Here is a 16143-nt window from a genome sequence, read left to right on the forward strand (position 1 = left end):
GATCCATACAAGGAACTCTCCAATTTGGCTCACCACATTGATCTCCCATTCTCTGGCTGGTTCTGTAACCACCTCTCTTTAAATTCCTTCACGAGCTCTTCAATGCTCTCTTTGGCTGTGGCTAGGCAAAGCCCTAACAGATACTTCCTAAAGTGGCTACAAAGGACCCAAGATCAAGGGTCATCTCTTTATTTCCTCTTTTCTATCTCTGATAATGTTTCTCGAACATTTTCCTCTGACGTCTTCCAGGACTGTTTCCATAAAGAAGGATGATTCTTTTCAAATGTCTGTGAGACATTAGACTAATGAGAAGCAATTGCTTTTACATTAAGTAGCCAGGGCAATTCGTCTCCTCCGTTTCTCCTTTTCTCCATCCCCAGGGCTGATGTGAAAATGCAGAGGAAAAGAAAGACCAGACTAATCAGAGGTTACAGGCTTAGGGATTCCAAAAAGCAAATGTGAAGAGGCAGTGTGTAGTAGGTATGAGGGAACAAATCTTGCAAAGGTACAAAGTCCAGAGCTAGACTGTGGCTAAAACATGGAATGTACTAAAAGAGTGATGTGAAATCAGGCTAGAGAAATTAATGGGGAAAAGAAAAGTTTATAATTTATTCTATAGGCATTGTTCTTATTCTTTAGTCTTTTTAATAGTGTTTCTGTTTATGCCCCCATTTGGAGTTTTCTTAACAAAAGATACTGCAGTAGCTTGCTACTCATTTTATAGACTGCCTAGCTTTTACAAACTCTTCTGCCTTGGAACCAATTCTTAGTATTGATTCTAAGACAGAAGGTAAGGGTTTTATTTTGAAATTTAAAATTTTTTTTAAGATATTAATGAAACTTTTAAAAAGAAAAAACATTCTTTATCCTAAGGTCCCTTCTATCACTGATGATCTATGGTTGCATTGGTGAATCTATGGCACATGTGCCAGAGAGTGCCAGAGGGGACTGCTCCCTTCCCCCTCTCCAGGTGTGCCTAAGGACATTTCTCTCATCACCCACCCCTCTGCCCAGAAGATCAATGGGAGCTCTTCCTTCTCCCTTCTCTGGGGTAAGGTGAGGGCTCACATGTGGCATGAGGATTGCAGTTTGGGCACTCAGTCTCTTGACAGGTTCACCACTGCTGATCTATGTTCTCCCTTCTAAGGATCTGTTCAGCTTATATAGTCTAAGAAAACATAGAAATGAAACCATTCATATGAAGGTTTCTTCCTCTAAGGGATATTTGCATTTTTAAAAAGGAGATTGAAGAGGAAGCTGGGTGGCTCAGTGTATAGAACAGTGGTTCCCAAACTTTTTTGGCCTACCACCCCCTTTCCAGAAAAAATATTACTTAGCCCCCTGGAAATTAATTTTTTTTTCATTTTAATAGCAATTAATAGGAAAGATAAATGCACCTGTGGCCATCACCACACCCACCAGGGGGCGGTAGGGCCCACTTTGGGAATCACTGGTATAGACAATCAGGCTTGGATTTGGGAGGACCTGGGTTCAAATCAAACACTTCCTAGCTGTGTAACCTTGGGTAAGTCATTCAATCCCCATTGCCTAGCCCTTACCATTCTTCTGCCTTGGAACTAATACTCAGTATCCATTCTAAGACAGTAGGTAAGGAATTTGTTTTAAAAAGAAGTTTGAAGACACTGCTTAACTCAAAAGACTAAAGCCCAAATGATGTCATGTCAGCCAAGATTTTTCAGTGAAAGATCTTCCTGAACCTGTTAAATAGTAGTTATTGTCTATCTCCAGGATACATTTCTTCTTTCTTCAACAAGTTCCATAATTTGACTCAGCATAGTGTCTCTCCTCCCCAAGTTCTGCCCTCATACTAAGGGTCTTCAACATATATATTGATACTCTCACAAACACTCTAACTTCCCAGTATCTCAACCAACTAATTTCTCATGACTTCTCCCTGCACCCCACCTCAGCCACAATATAGTCACATGCCTGATCTTGTCATCACCCATAAATGCTCTACATTTATGTTCATGACCTCTGAATTCCCTTATTGGAATACAATCTATTGCTATTCCACCTTTTCCTTGATCTTGCAACCCCAACTCTTGCTTCTCATCCATGCTTCCTTCCATCCGTCAGTTTTCTCCCAGACCTCACTACTAGAATACTCTTCTCCATTCCCCATGTTGGCCCCTTGGTGAATGATTTAACTCAAAACTATCCTCTTCTGAGTCCCTTACCCCCTTACTAGATTGCTGATCTTCCCCTGCCAAGCCTCAGCTTTGAATCACTCCCACCAAGTAATGTCTTCTTCCTTTACAAATGCTATCAAATGAAAGTAGAGAAAATCAGGAAATGGTGCTGACTGGATCTGCTACAAATTTATGCCACCTAACCTCAACTTGGTCTTCACTACTACAAGGTAATCCTTTTATACTTTTTTAATTAACTCATTAGCCATCTTATTATAGCAATTCTTCCAAACCTCATCTGTCCTCAAATCTATCATGGCCCTCCCTCCTCCCATCTTCTCTCAGCTGAGAACCATATTTTCCTGGAAAAAAAATGAGACTATATCTATACATATTTGGAATGAGTTTTGTTCTCTTTGACTTCTCAATAGATAGAGGGGAGAGGGAATTCACAACTGAAAATGCAATAAAATTGAATTTTAAAAAAATTGGAGACCATTCATTCAAGAACTCCCTCTTCTTCCCCTCTTCTCACCTCACATCACCCAGTTGCCCTCTGCCTATTTTTACTTCTTCATCCCTGTTTCACATGTAGAGGCTTGCCAAGGCAAACCCTTCTACATAATAGAAGTAAACCCAATTCTATTCCATCTTCTCCAGCAGTTTGCTCCCCACCTTCTTCCATCATCCCCAATTTTCATTTATCATCTGTAATTTCTCTGTCTCCTGGATGCTTCCCTACTACTTACAGGTATGCCCATGTCTCCCCCATCTTCAAAAAACTTTCACTTGTTCATTCCTGCTAGCTTTCTTCCTTTTGGGGCTAAAGCCTTAAGAAGGCTTTCTGTACTCAATGCTTTAGCTTCCTTTCCTCCCATTCTCTTCTTAACTCTATAGACTGGCTTTCAACCTCATCATTCGACCAAAACTGCAACTCTCCAGAATTACTCAAGATCTCTTATCTGACAAATCCAATATCCTTTTCTCAGTCCTCTTTCTTCTTGACCACTTTGCAGCCTCTAACACCACTGAACTCACTCTTCTTAATACTCCCCCCTCTCTAGGCTTTTGAGTCACTACTTTCTCCCAGTTTTTCTCTTATCTATCTGACCACTTCTTTTCTGTCATTTCTGAAGACCCTTCATCCTAATCACAGTTGCTAACCAAAGGGAATAGTGGAGAAAAAAAGTCCAGAATGGAGCCCGGAGACGAATGAAGAAGCAACATGATTGTCTTGGGGTCTTCCTTAAAATGGAGGTTCTAGGAGGAAATGACCAATCAGAAAAAGAGGCAAAAGGATCTTCCAGAATGAGAAAGTTGCTGTGGATTGGTAGAGAAAGAAGTCTTAGAGCCTGGAAAGAAATGAAGAAGTGAACATGGCCAGACTGGACCCTGCCTTAAAAATGGAGGTTCTGACACATTTCTCACATTGTTTGGTATTGTTTTTTTGAAAAAGTCAATATTATAATTATTTGTACAGTTTTAAAGTTTAAATAAAACCCTCCCCACATGGAGCTTAAGGTCCAGTAACTTAGCTCATGGTTCTGCATTTGGTAGGTATTTAATAAGTTTTGTGAATAAATAAATGAATGAATGAAGGCAGGAAGAGAGAAAGAAAAGAAGTAATGGACCCTGCCCTCAAAGAGAATTATATTCTGCTAGAGGAGTCAATTAGCATGCAGAGGGCTGGATTGTATGACTCCACTCCTAGGAGCCAAGGCATGTTAGAAAGGGAGAGTTCTGTGTACAGTTGAAGTAATCATGGAAAGAGGAAAAGAAACTAGATCTTAGCCTTCAAGGCTAAAAATGACTTATTTGTGGGAGGAAGGTGAAGACTCATTTCTCCAAACAGGACAGAAATGCTTTTGTCACCATTGATCAGAACTCCTTCCTCTTCTAGTATGGCACCAAGCAAAAACATCAAAAATCACATTTCTATTTTTAAAATGCCTCAGAAGATGACTCCTCCTTCCGTGAAGGGAGCTATATATTAACAACTTACCCCATGGCCAAAAAGCCATCTCCTGCCTCCTGCCTATCATGACAAATCCCTTTTCTACCCTAAGTACAAAGTCCAAGACCCATCCCTTCCAGAGAAACCTTCTCAACCACATCAGGCACTGAGCTCAACACTGAGGATACAAAGACAGACAAAAGATAATTCCTCCCTTTGAGGAACTCACAATCAGATAAGGGAGAGACATCACTAGGGCCAGAGAAAATGCCTGGAAACGAGAATTAGGAGCAGAAGGAAGAAGTTGCAAAAAGGCAGAGTTAACAATTGAGGTCAGGAAAAATGGCCTTTAGTCAGAGATATCTACAAATGGGATGGACTCCTCAGATGTCAGTGGGCTCCCTTTCACTAAGTGACCACTTGGCAAATTACAGAAGTGTCATGACTAAATGCTCTCTGAGATACTTTCCAGGGTTGGAAGGCTCTGAATCTATGGGCTTCTGTATCCCTCAGGTCTGTTCTTAGCCTCCATCGATACTTCCTGAATGAACAACTTGATTATAACAGGAGAGGGCTACTGTGCATACTACTGTTTCTTGGAGTCTCAGGTGAGAGTTGAGTGTCAGGTGGACACCAAAGCTGGACAAAAAGGACACAGCAAGCCCTTGCACCAAAAGTCCTAGTCCTTCCTGAGCACCCCATACATACACCCTAGTAAGCGCTTAATAAATGCATCTTTAAAAATAAGCTTAATAAACTCTCATTCACTGATTTTTGCCCAACTCCATGGCCCATTGGCCCTCCTCTAGAAATATGTTATGGAGCAGCTGCTTCAGGGTGATATATCTCTGCAAGTACCGAATGGTCCTAAACACCTTTAAATCAACTCAAGAAAACTAGACATTCCCAAAGAGCCTTGCAAGTCTTCAGCTTTTCCCTTGTGCCCTGGGTTCTGTGTTCTATTCTTGGGGAATAGATTCATGCTCATTCAGCCAAAGTCTTAACTCTTTTTTGGTCAATCATATTATTGACTTTTTGATTTTTTGTCTTTCCACCTCTCTTTTGCATTTTGCCCAGTCCCTTACTTTGGGCAAAGATACATTCAAAGGCCATTTTGGTGGAGGGCTAGTAGAGGGCGATTGTCTACACCTCCAGAACAAGGACTAGAAATGTCAACTCACCACACTCATCTCACTACATCTTGCTGATTCTATAAAATTTGAACCCAATTTCTAGCCACCCACCAGTTAAATTCAGCCATATCTTGCTGGCCAGCCCCTGCTCTATGTCTGTCTCTTTTTTTTTTAATTCTTAGTTTCTGTTTTAGTATTGATATTAAGAATCAGTTCTAAGGCAGAAGAGTGATGAGGGCTAGGCAATAGAGGTTAAATGATTTGTCCAGGGTCACACAGGTAAGAAGGATCTGAGGTCAGATCTGCACCCAGGTTCTCCCACTCCAAGAATGGGTTTCTATCCATTGAACTACCCTCTGTCTCTTTACAAGGAGAGTAGTAACTAGGTACTGGATTTGGAGTCAAGTTATCTTGAATTCAAATTCCTCCTGAGACACTTAATAGCTATGTGACCCTGGGCAAGTCATTTAAACTCTATGCCTCAGTTTCCTGGGTGGTAAAATAGATATTATAATAATAGCACTTACCTCCCAGGGTTGTCGTAAAGAGAAAATGAAATATCTGTGACCAGTTCTGTAAACCTTAAAACACTATATAAAAACTAGCTATTTTTTTTATTGTTATTCTCTATGCTACCAACCAGTCCTATGTAGAACAGTTTAAAGAGTTCCATAGCACAACCTTTAATAACTTTCCTTTCTAATAGGGGTCCTGAGACCATTCTGCTTGCCTTACTTCTTCATTTTTGGCACATAAAATCAGGAAAATTCTGGAAAAAATTAGGTTCAGGATTTAAAGCAGGAAAGTAAACAAGGATGGTTAGTGACACGACTGACTACTTCCTGCAGCCCTAGGGAAGTCATCTAACCTCTTGGGCCCTAGGTTTTCTTATCTAAAAAATGAGAGGGTTGATTAGAAGCCATCTAAGGTCCCTTTCTGGCTCTAAATCTATATTCCTCTGATCTTATCGCTGTGAGGGAAACTGCTGAGCTGGGACAAAAGTAAGCAGGGCACTTAAGAGACCAGAGAATGAAGGGAGAGATGGTTCTGCCAATTTTTTTGAAAGGAAGTGTGATATAGCAAGACAGAGCAGACTCGGAGCCGGAGGACTCCTCTTCTAATCCCAGCTTTTGCTCCTTTTGGGAGCACGACCCTGAGCAAGCCCCAGCTAGGACTATTATCATCCATGAAATGGGTGATCATTGTCATTTAATAATAATATTTTTAATATTAATAAAATAATTTTAAATTTAATTTAATAATAAAAGCATTTACTAAACACCAGCTGAGATCCAGGAGCTCAGCAAAGCCCAGAAAGGCAAAAGGCTGACCCTGCTCTCGATGAGCCCACAGTCTAAAGGAGGCAATGATTATTGCAACTAGAGTAAATGCTGTAACCTCACAGGTTGTTGTAAGGAAAGCCATTCATAAAGCCCTTTTATTTTTAAAACCTTACCTTCTATCTTAGTATCAATTCTAAGATGGAAAAGCAGTCAGGGCTAGGCAATGGATGTTAAGTGACTTGCCCAGGGTCACGGAGCTAGAAAGTGTCTGAGGTCAAATTTGAACCCAGGTCCTCCCAACTCCAGATCTGGCTCACTATCCACTAGCTGACCCTATAAAGTTCTTTATACATATAGCCTACTATTATTAAGTCAAGACAATGGGCCAAGATCCCCTGAAACCAAGGGCAAAGGCCAGCTAGAAATAACAGGGATGCGTGTGGGGTGCAGAGGGGAGGAGGGATTCAGTTTCCCACATACCAGCAGAAAGCTTCATTTTACCACTAGTCAAGTATCTGTGACAATCTTAATGTACCTTGGTAATCATTTCATCTCTGAGAAGGCAGAGGAAGTAATGAGGAGAACCGCTATCCTGGGCTGAAATCTGACCCACAAGGAGGAAATGGTTAAATATGAAAAAACAGGGGTCATACTCAGAGAAAGTGACAGCCTTGTCATGGTAGTCAAGCCAGCCAGAGAGGAATTAGTCAGATTATCCCTAAAACAGAATGAGAATAGATCTCTCTTTTTTTTTTTTTAATTCAGAGAGGAAGAAAGAAAAAAAAGGCAGAATCCCATGACCTAAGAGTCTAAAAGGAAAGACCATTCCAGAAGGATAGAAGAGTCTCAAAAATAAAAATATCCCAAGAATGAGAGTTGTATTTATTTATTAAATATTTATTAAATAAATTAATATTAAAATATTAAAATAATTATTTATTTAAAGGGCCCATTGACAGGAGGCGCACATAACCACATAACTGAGTATTAATATATGTAAGACTAAAAATGAATATACAACACTCCTAGTATTATATTTTTATAAGATTTAATAACAACAAAGTGAGAGAGAAAGGGGTTCCTTCAGCCGAGTGAGCAGAGCAAAAAGCCAGAAACCCAGCAGTCTACCACAGTGGAGCCAAAGTCAAAGCCCCCCAAAAAAGTCCCCTCAACATGGGTTTCAGCAAATTTATAAACAAACCCCCCGTCAGGGTGCAGCACCGGGATGCAAGACAAGGAAACCCTGGGAAGAGTAAAGAATGCTGGGAAATGAAGATCCCAGGGTACAAATTTTTTAAACACACATATAAAAGTAGCAGAAAACTGAAGAATGTCAGAAAAACAAAAACACTGATGAGGGATAGGGACTAGACCTGGGATTTCATTGATATATGGAATTTCCATGTAGGAAAACTCCCTCTACCAATGTAGGTTGTCACTTCCTCTGCAGTTTATATATTAAATATACCTTTGGGTGCTGGAAAATTAAGTGACTGTTGTAAAAGGGGAAACAAATTATCAATATTCGTTTTATTTTTTTTTTTTACACTATCCCAGAATCACACAGCGGGTACGGGTCAGAGGCAGGGCTCCGACGTAGGTTTCTCCAGTTCCAAAGCTAACTCTCTCCATAATGCCTCTTTGCCTCAATAATGGGAGTCCATCAGAACTGGAGCTGAGATTTCACTGGTATATGGAATTCCCTCTACCTAAGCAAGCCAGCATTTTCTTAGCAAACTATAAAGAGTTGCTTAGAGTACTGAAAATTAAAGGAACTTGCCTAGGGTCACACAGTCAACCTATGTCAGAACTGGGAATGGAACCCAGGCTAGATCCAGGGAACATCCCAGTCAAGCTCTCCCGATAGTCCCCTTCAAACAAATTTAAAATAATGCCTCAAATCGAGTTTTGGAATGAGAGAGCCAACAAAAAGCTCAAAATAAAAAATATAAGACAGATTACTTTTACTATCCTTCTGGGACCACCTAAACTATCCAGAAAGAATTCTGAGCCCCTGACTCAAATACTTAGAATCAGAGTTAATGGGAAACTCAGTGTGAAGAGGGTCTTTCTACCCATACAAGCAACTGGAACTCCAAGCTCACTTCATGATCTCTCCAACCCTAGCAAGGTGAGTGGAAGGACTTCTTGCCATACCTGCCTTCTTCCTAGACGTATGAACTGATGTATAGAGGAAATTAAGCAGAACCAAAAGGACAATTTACACAAGACATACATCCTAAAGACAAATGACTTTGAAACTCTTAAAAACTGCACCTCCTGAGGGAGTAATCATCAATACAGGGGAGCAGATTAAGATACACTTTTTAGACATGGGCCAACACAGCAATTTATTTGTTTGATGAACTATATACAGATATTTTCTCTCTCTCTCTCTCTCTCTCTCTCTCTCTCTCTCTCCACCTTCAGTAGTGTAGGGAGAGGTGAAAAAGAAAGAAAATAGATTTTTGTTCATTGAAAGAAGTTATTTTTATTTTTATATTTTTCAGAAAACAAAGCACGCCTTAAAGGAACCAGAATCTCTGTTCTATAGCTATATGGGTTTAGGGCTTTCCTGTGGCTTGGGATTTTAGGCTTCCCAAGAGTTAGAAATATTCCTCCTGGTCGGTCTCCAGCTTTTTACCCCCCTCTTTTAGGGTACCATTTAGTTGGACTAACGTATCCATCCAATTTGCTTAGTATCTGGAAGAGGTATCATATTTGTCAGTCTTTAAACTCTTTGCTTAACCACTGCTTAGAAATGTCCAATAAAGTCACTTCCTCCTAGTCAAAGATGATTTTTAGCTGGTGAAACTCCTTGCCATGAATGTAGAGAGTCCAGAGAAAAAGACCCGGCTAGCAGGCAGTGCTGGGGAAAAGTTGAATGTGTGTCAGCAAGCTTTTAGAATTTTCTATTCACCGATATTTTCACATAGAATAGAGGAGCTGCTAGGATAAATTTAACTTCGTTTCCTTACTTTCACATTTCTTACCACCATCCCACTTCTGTCCGTTTGAAGAAACAGAACCTTATTTACTTTATTTATTTTATCCTGGAGATATTAAGGCCCAAAGTAAATTTTTGACCAGGGCTTAAGTGACAGTTAAACTGAGAGACCCAGGGGAGGCAGTAGAGGACAAGGTAGTTTGAGAAATGAGTTCAAAAGAAAGGAATTGGTTAAACCACTAGATGAGACAGTGGCTCTCACACGACTCAGAGTCAGAAAAATTCCACTAAAATATTGCCTTCTCTTTATATCACTAAACCTCTGTCTGCAGTGTTCGACTTCCCTACAGAGGAAGGGTTTGCTAATCACGACATGTCTATTAGATGGAGAACTGAGATTCGTGTGGTTTAAGTAGCACCTCAGCTATATGTTCAAGGGACAGAAGGACGGTGAAACTGATGAAGCTGTAGCTTCAGCCTTCTTGAAAATAACCATTATTTACTAATACTCTCCTCCATAAAGAAAACCAAACAGTGCATACACTTTGACCCATCAAATACCATTACTAGGCTTATGCTTCAAAGAGCTAAAAGAATGCTTATGTGCAAAAATATTCATCAGAGAAATTTTTTGTAATGATAAAGAACTAGAAATAGAGGGCCCATCAATTGGAGAATGGCTGAATAAATTATGGTATATGGATGAAATAGAAAATTATTAAGAAATGTAAGAAATGATAGAAGAGATGGATTTAAAAGACCCTGCAAGGACTTGCAAGTGAAATGAGCAAAACAAGAGAATAATTTTTTTACAATACCTGCAGCAGTGTAACAAAGATAATTCTAAAAACTTGACCCTTTTCTTTTTACATAGTAGTCATGTTGTGAAAGAAAACATAAAGAAAAAGAAAGTGTTTAAAAGTATTCTTTGACCTACATTCAGACTCTATCAGTTCTTTCTCTGGAGGTGGATGTCCTGGATCATTTTATTGCTGAGAGAAATTAAGTCATTTACAATTGTACAATATTGCTGTTACTACAAACAATATTCTCCTGGTTCTGCTCATTTCATTTTACATCAATTCATATAAATCTTTCCAAGTTTTTCTGAAAGCATCCTGCTCATCATTTCTTACAGCACAATAGTATTCTTTCATAACTGGTTACCACAACTCATTCAGCCATTCTCCAGTTCCCAATCCTTTGCCAACACCAAAAGAATTGTTGTATATATATATTAATATATAGGTCCTTTTTCTTTTTTTTGTTCTCTTTGGGATATAGACCTAATAGTGGTATTGCTAGGTCAAAAGGTATGTGCAGTTCTATAGTCCTTTGGGCAGAGTTCCAAATCACTCTCCAGCATAATTGAATCAATTCACAGCTCCACCAACAGTACATGAATGTCTCAATTTTCTCACATCTCCTTTCATTTTCCTTTTCTGTTGTATTAGCCAATCTGATAGGTGTGGGTTGGCACTTCAGAGTTGTTTTAATGTGCATTTCTCTAATCAATAGTGATTTTAAAGCATTTTTCATATGATTATATTTGATTTGACTACATCATCTGAAAATTACCTATCTGTTCATATCCTTTGATCACTTATCAATTGGGGATTGACTTGTATTCTTATAAATTTGACACTATTCTCTATATATTTGAGGAATGAGGCCTTTAACATAGAACTTGTTGAAAAAAATTTTCCAGATATGATTAATGTGAATTCCCTTCCATCCTTTGTTTCCCTCTGTTTTATCCTACTTCCTCTTCTTTTATCCTGTCCATCTTCAAAAGTTTTTTCTTCTGACTACCACCTCCCCCAATCTACCCTCTCTTCTGGCAGCATCCCCCTTCTCTTGTCCTCTTCCCCTTGTACTTTCCTGCAGGATAAAATAAATTTCTATACCCATTTGAGTGTGTACATTATTCCTTCCCCTCCTTCCCTTCCCTCATCTTAGCCTCCTCTGAAAAAGCTCTTTCATGCCTCTTCTACGTGAGATGATTTACTCCATTCTATATCTCTCTTCCCCCTTCTCTCAGTGCATTTCTCTTTCTCATCCCTTAACTTTATTTTTATTTTTTGGAAATCATCCCATCATATTCAATGTACACCTATGCTAAATAATGATAAAGTTCTTAGGAATTACAAGTATTGTCTTCCTATGTAGTAAATAGTTTAATTTTATAAATAATGATAAAGTTCTTAGGAATTACAAGTATCGTCTTCCTATGTAGTAAATAGTTTAATTTTATTGAATCTCATGATTTTTCTTTCCTGTTCACCTCTTGAGTCTTGTATTTCAAAGTCAACATTTCTATTCAGCTCTGGTCTTTTCATGAAGAATGCTTGAAAGTCCTCTATTTCGCTGATTATTATTTTTCCCTCTGATGGATTATACTCAGTCTTACTGGGTACATGATTCTTGGTGGTAAACCTAGCTCTTTTGGCTTCTAGAGCATCGTATTCCAAACCCTCTAATGCTTTAATATAGAAGCTGCTAAATCTTGTGAATTCCTAACTGTAGCTCCACAGTATTTGAATTGTTTCTTTTTTGGATATCTGCAGCATTTTTGCCTTTTACCTAGAAGCTCTGGAATTTGACCATAATACCCCTGTGAGTTTTCATTTGGGGGCTCTTTCAGGAGATAATTGATGGATTCTTTCCATTTCTATTTTATATTCTCTGGTTCTACAGAATTTACTTGAAATATAATAGCTAGGTTCTTTTTTTGATCATAGCTTTCAGATATTTCAATAATTCTTAAATGATCTCTCCTGGATTTATTTTCCAGATCAGTTGTTTTTCCAATGAGATATTTCACATTTTCTTCTCTTTTTTATTCTTTTGATCTTGTTTTATTGTTTCTTAATATCTTATGGACTCATTAGTTTTCACTTGCCTAATTCTAATTTTTAAGAAATTGTTCTCTTCAGTGAATTTTTGTTCCTCCTTTTCCATTTGAACAGTTCTTTTTAAAAAGTTTTTTTCCTTTGGTGAATTTTTGTACATCTTTTTCCATATAGCAATTTCTTCTTCTTACAAAGTTCCTTTTTTCAGTGGATTTTTGTGCCTCTTTTACCATTTGACCTATTCTGTTCTCTAAGATGTTATTTTCTTCAGGATATTTTTTTTGTACCTCCTTTACCAAACTACTGACTCTTTTTTCGTGATTTTCTTACATCATTTTCACTTCTTTGCCCAGTTTCCCTCTAACTCTTACTTGATCTTTATAAATCCTTTTTGAGCTCTTCCAGGAATCTTCCATGAATCATTTTGGGGCCTAAGACCAGTTCACATTTTTCTTTGAGCCTTTGGATATAGCAATTTTTACTTTATTGTCTTCTGAGTTTGTGTTTTGATCTTTCCTATTACCATAGTAACTTTTATGGTGAGGTTCTTTTTGTTATCATTGTTGTTTGCTCATTTTCCCAGCCTAATTCATGGTTTTTAACTTTAAAAACCTGTTAATGTTTGGCTCTGCTTCTTTGTTGGAGGGAACACTATCCAAAGCTTCAAATTTTACATGCAACTGCTTTCAGAGCTAGTTCTGGGGGGCTATAAGTTTTCAGTTCTTCTAAGACAGTATGAAGTAAGGAGAGGTATGTTTACTACTCTGCTGGTCTGTGCATGACCACAAATACTTTATCCTACCCTGGAACTGTAATAAGGGTCTGCTCTGATATGCTAGTGCTGCTCCCTGCCCTGAGATTGTGACCTGGATCTGCATATGGGCAATGAAATAGATTCCTGCACCCAGAACCAGCAAAAGGACCCTTAAAGTCTCCTTGGAACAGTTATCTAACCTTCTGTCTGTGTGTGGAGAGCTCTGGAAGCCACTGGCCAATTCATTTTCCCCCAAAGCCTACTGCTATCTTGCTGAAATGGAGCCTGCCCTGGTGTAGCCTGTGCTCAATATGGTTCTACTCTTACCTCAGTGCAATAGACCTTTCTTGCCAACTTTCTAAGTTGTCGTGGAATGGAAAATTGTTTCACCTCATCCTTTTGTGGGTTTTCCTGCTTTAGAATTCATTTTAAGGCATTATTTTAAATGGAGGGAAATTTGGGAGAGCTCAGATGAACCTCTCTTTTTTTCTCTGCCATCTTGGCTCCATCCCTGTTCAAAATAGAGAACTCTTTTCAGCGTAATATGAACATATTCATATTTCCTGATGTGTGTGTATATGCATATTTACATACATATATACATATATACTTGTAAAAAAAGAGAAGAGTCAGAGTTGATCAGCTGAAATAGAAAGCAGTTCCTGGCATGGACTACGCTACACAAAAAGCAGAATAATTACATCAGTAGGAGACAAAGCCTGATCAGCTTTGCAGAATTTGCAGCCCTATATGTGTGCATCTTGAGCATATATTTCCTCACATGTGGACGGCCACATGTGAGCCATGTGTATGTTCCACACACTCCTATAAAAGTTCATTCTTCCCACTGAGTACACGTTTATTTGTAAGAGAGTAAAGTTATGGCTTATGGAGCAAAGAAAGAAAATGTTCTGGAGTTACTTTGTTTATATTATTATTCAATTATGATGCCTTTTTTAATGAGCTAAGTGTATCATCTGGTTGATGGGTTAAAAAAAAACATAAAATATATTAGTGGGGGCTCATGAGCCATGGTTTGGAAAAGATTCTGAACCACAAAATACTTTAAACTTGGAGAAGCTAACTAGAGACCCAAAGTGAATATAATCCTTTGGGCTGCATAAGTAACTGACTGCTTCGTCATATTACTAACATCAAGGCTTTCACATCTTATTTCTGGCACAGGTACCCCCGAAAGTTAAGAACTGACTTAAAATACTGGCAATTTTCCATCCAAGGAGATCCCAGATTCTGAGAGCTCTTGTCCACCTATAATTTCCTGATAAAGAAGAGTCTGTTGCAAAAGTCTCAGGCTGGATCTTAAATGTTATTTTACATTGACCTCAAAAGCTTAAGTTCTGTTCCTGCTACCCCTGGCGTGTGGGTAAGAATTCCATGCTGGAGTCCAGCAATAACAAAGCCTCCAGAGCTAAAAGAACCAGGAAAGGGAGACTCCATGATATTGATGAGACTGCCAGGATCTCAAGAGTTTTAGATAAGGTGACATCAAACAAAATAGGGAAGGATGCAGAAGAGAACTGCTAGTCTTTCACAATATATACATGATAAAGGAAGGAATGTGGCTAGGCTAGGAGACCACAAAGCCTTCACTCCCTGGGTTTAGTATTTCTTCCTAAGTCTTTCCTGATGCCATTCATTTTCATGGAAGGTCAAAACTATCTTGGAGTCTAAAAAAGTGGGAGTTTCTGAACCAAAGAAGCGATTTATTGACAATTTACCAGAAGGGTTGCCTCTACTATGCTCAATATTTCTTGGGAGTCATTGAGCAATTGGAAGTTACACAAAAAAACTGCAAGGAATTACCAACCCTAAGATCATGAGGCCTCTGGTGGAGACACCATCCTTAGGGAGCAAGAAATGCAGACTTAGAAACAGGCGGAAGCCTCTAAGCGGTAGTTATCTAGGATGATTCTGTGTTTCAAAGAGCTTGCCACCTGTGGAGAGTAATCTTTTTCTGGAGAGGAAATGCCCATTCTAGCAAAGATTTGGAAAAAAGCCACAGAAGACTGGTTTTTTATTTTGTTTTGTGTTTCCCTTTAGTCTAGTGACTGGGTATGAGTCCTAAATTCTTTCCTAAAAGAATTGCAGCAAACTAAAAACTTAAATTAAAAAATTCAGCATTTTAAGCCCATCTCCAAAAATAAAAAAAGGAATTATATCTAACAGAGAAGAGAGAGCTTCTCCATTAAAAAGCTCAGCTGAAGCCAGAAGCTGGAGGGAGAAAGATGCTATATAATCTTATAGTGCCCAGCATTGTCCGGCAAGAAGTTGCCTCAAAAAACTTTCAAAGAAGGGGGAAATTGGCTCGGTAAATTGAGAGTCAGACCTAGAGATGGGAGGTCCTGGGTTCAAATCTAATCCCAGACACTTCCTTGCTGTGTGACTCTGGGCAAATCACTTAACCCCCACTGCCTAACCCTTACCATTCTTCTGCCTTGGAACCAATACACAGTATTAATTCCAAGACAGAAAGTAAAGGTTTAACATTTTTCTAAGGCTATCAGAGAACCATATTATACCTGTAGCAATGATTATGCAACTGGCAGAGGCTGCATCCCAGTAGAGAGTGAGCTACCTAAAATGCCTAGAATGAACCACCTTAGAACATGACAGGCCATTGAAGGAGTGGCATGATGAGAGTGCCAAAAAACATGGCTGGTCCTATATAGCATTGGAGGTGAGGGTTGTCTCTCCATACATCAGTATAACAATCTGTGGGCATTTATTAAACACCTTCTAGACCCATGTGCCCTAGCCCTTTGTATTTCCAATATGCATGCCTTTCCACATTACATTTGTTCACTCTTTCCTGCAATGCTATATTTGTGGGAAGATGGGCCAACGGTTTTATGGGGATGGCAGAGAATGTCCTATTGCTGCTTTTCGTAACTAAGCTATTTCATTAAATGCCTTAGCTTTAAATGAATTTATCCCCGGGCTGACCAGTAAAAGTAAACCCTTTGGTGGGGGCTCACAAGAGCTATGGTTCCGAATCGAAGGGAACACATAGACTACCTTGTCTGAAAGAGTCACTTGTGAGATAAGG

The sequence above is a fragment of the Gracilinanus agilis genome, chromosome 1 (assembly GCF_016433145.1).
Source record: "Gracilinanus agilis isolate LMUSP501 chromosome 1, AgileGrace, whole genome shotgun sequence".
Taxonomy (NCBI): domain Eukaryota; kingdom Metazoa; phylum Chordata; class Mammalia; order Didelphimorphia; family Didelphidae; genus Gracilinanus; species Gracilinanus agilis.